This window comes from Astyanax mexicanus, unplaced genomic scaffold (assembly GCF_023375975.1).
Source record: "Astyanax mexicanus isolate ESR-SI-001 unplaced genomic scaffold, AstMex3_surface scaffold_79, whole genome shotgun sequence".
NCBI lineage: Eukaryota > Metazoa > Chordata > Actinopteri > Characiformes > Acestrorhamphidae > Astyanax > Astyanax mexicanus.
In genome coordinates this window covers 42,501-45,000 of record NW_026040089.1, presented here as the reverse complement: position 1 = coordinate 45,000, position 2,500 = coordinate 42,501, and the positions used below count along the sequence as shown (strand labels likewise).

At 56.4% G+C, this 2,500-nt stretch overlaps 1 non-coding gene across 1 annotated transcript; it reads left to right on the top strand.

The window, feature by feature from the left end:
• The first annotated feature begins 397 nt into the window (after positions 1-397).
• LOC125798697 (18S ribosomal RNA) lies at positions 398-2,261 on the top strand. Its single transcript, XR_007437500.1, has one exon. It is a non-coding gene; the product is annotated as an 18S ribosomal RNA (ribosomal RNA).
• Positions 2,262-2,500: the final 239 nt, after the last annotated feature.

The window sequence follows — 2,500 nt, the reverse complement described above, 5'->3', positions numbered from 1 at the left end:
TCCTCCGTCAGGGGGAGGACCTTTCCGAACCTATCCGAGGGAGTCGTAGACGGCCCGTCTATATCTCAATCTGCCCTACACGATAACCGGTCGGCCCGGAGCCGTCGGACTCGGATGCCTCGGTGGTCCTCGCGTCCAACCGAGCTCCAGCACCCGGCTTCAAAAAGCTCCGGACCCCCGGTTTCGGAACGAGCGTTTCCTTGTTATCCCCGAAGCAAGCGGGAACTCGCGCAGCGGAGTTGCCACACTAATTTCCACTGGGAGCAATGAGGGGTGAGCTCGGACGAGCCTCTCCGCCCGTCCCCCCCTCCCCGGGGGGTCCTTCGGACGGTACGGGGCCGATCCCTCTCCCCTCTAAGAACCAATGGTTTTTTCTGTGACAAAAACCACTCGCAGCAACCTGGTTGATCCTGCCAGTAACATATGCTTGTCTCAAAGATTAAGCCATGCAGGTCTAAGTGCACACGGAAGGTACAGTGAAACTGCGAATGGCTCATTAAATCAGTTATGGTTCCTTTGATCGCTCCACACGTTACTCGGATAACTGTGGTAATTCCAGAGCTAATACATGCAAACGAGCGCTGACCGGTCCTCTCTCGGGGGGGCCGGGATGCGTGCATTTATCAGACCCAAAACCCACCCGGGGGGACCCGCGAGGGTTTCCCCCGGCCCTTTGGTGACTCTAGATAACCTCGGGTCGATCGCGCGCCCACCGCGGCGGCGACGTCTCATTCGAATGTCTGCCCTATCAGCTGTCGATGGTAGCATAGGGGGCTACCATGGTGACCACGGGTAACGGGGAATCAGGGTTCGATTCCGGAGAGGGAGCCTGAGAAATGGCTACCACATCCAAGGAAGGCAGCAGGCGCGCAAATTACCCATTACCGACACGGTGAGGTAGTGACGAAAAATAACGATGCAGGTCTCTTTCGAGGCCCTGTAATCGGAATGAACGTATCCTAAACACATGGGTGAGGACCCATTGGAGGGCAAGTCTGGTGCCAGCAGCCGCGGTAATTCCAGCTCCAATAGCGTATATTAAATTTGCTGCAGTTAAAAAGCTCGTAGTTGGACTTCGGGAGTGGGCTGGCGGTCCGCCGCGAGGCGAGCTACCGCCTGTCCCAGACCCTGCCTCCCGGCGCCCCCCGGATGCCCTTGGTTGGGTGTCCGGTCCTCAGGGGTCCGGAGCGTTTACTTTGAAAAAATCAGAGTGTTCAAAGCGGGCACCAAACTCGCCTGAATGCCTGAGCTAGGAATAATGGAATAGGACTCCGGTTCTATTTTGTGGGTTTCCTGAACCAGGGCCATGATTAAGAGGGACGGCCGGGGGCATTCGTATTGCGCCGCTAGAGGTGAAATTCTTGGACCGGCGCAAGACGGACGAAAGCGAAAGCATTTGCCAAGAATGTTTTCATTAATCAAGAACGAAAGTCGGAGGTTCGAAGACGATCAGATACCGTCGTAGTTCCGACCGTAAACTATGCCGACCCGCGATCCGGCGGCGTTATTCCCATGACCCGCCGGGCAGCGTGCGGGGAAACCAGAGTCTTTGGGTTCCGGGGGGAGTATGGTTGCAAAACTGAAACTTAAAGGAATTGACGGAAGGGCACCACCAGGAGTGGAGCCTGCGGCTTAATTTGACTCAACACGGGGAACCTCACCCGGCCCGGACACGGAAAGGATTGACAGACTGATGGCTCTTTCTCGATTCTGTGGGTGGTGGTGCATGGCCGTTCTTAGTTGGTGGAGTGATTTGTCTGGTTAATTCCGATAACGAACGAGATTCCTTCGTGCTAAATAGTTACGCGGCCCCCCGCGGTCGCGGTTAACTTCTTAGAGGGACCAGTGGCGTATAGCCACGCGAGATGGAGCAATAACAGGTCTGTGATGCCCTTAGATGTCCGGGGCTGCACGCGCGCCACAATGGCCGGGCCAGCGTGTGCCTACCCTACGCCGAGAGGCGCGGGTAATCCGCTTAAACCCGTTCGTGACGGGGATTGGGGATTGCAATTATTCCCCATGAACGAGGAATTCCCAGTAAGTGCGGGTCATCAGCTCGCGCTGATTAAGTCCCTGCCCTTTGTACACACCGCCCGTCGCTACTACCGATTGGATGGTTATGTGAGGTCCTCGGATCGGCCACGCCGGGGCTCCTTCGCGGGGCCTTGGTGCTGTGCTGAAAAGTCGATCGAACTTGATCATCTAGAGGAAGTAAAAGTCGTAACAAGGTTTCCGTAGGTGAACCTGCGGAAGGATCATTACCGGGACTTGGGTTGGTAGTGTCTCCCAGTAGGCGCGACTCCCATTTCCACAAACAAAAAATGTTCAAGCCACGGCCCGACGTTGGGAACTACAGGGATTCCCTTCGGCCTTTTAATGACTTGATCGAAAAACGGTGTCCTGAGCAAAAAACGTGTTTTACGGCCAAAGGGAGACGGGTACCTGGCCCCCGAAGTCCGTCTGCGGGGTTTCTTACTCCGGAGGCGGCTCGGCGGCGCGG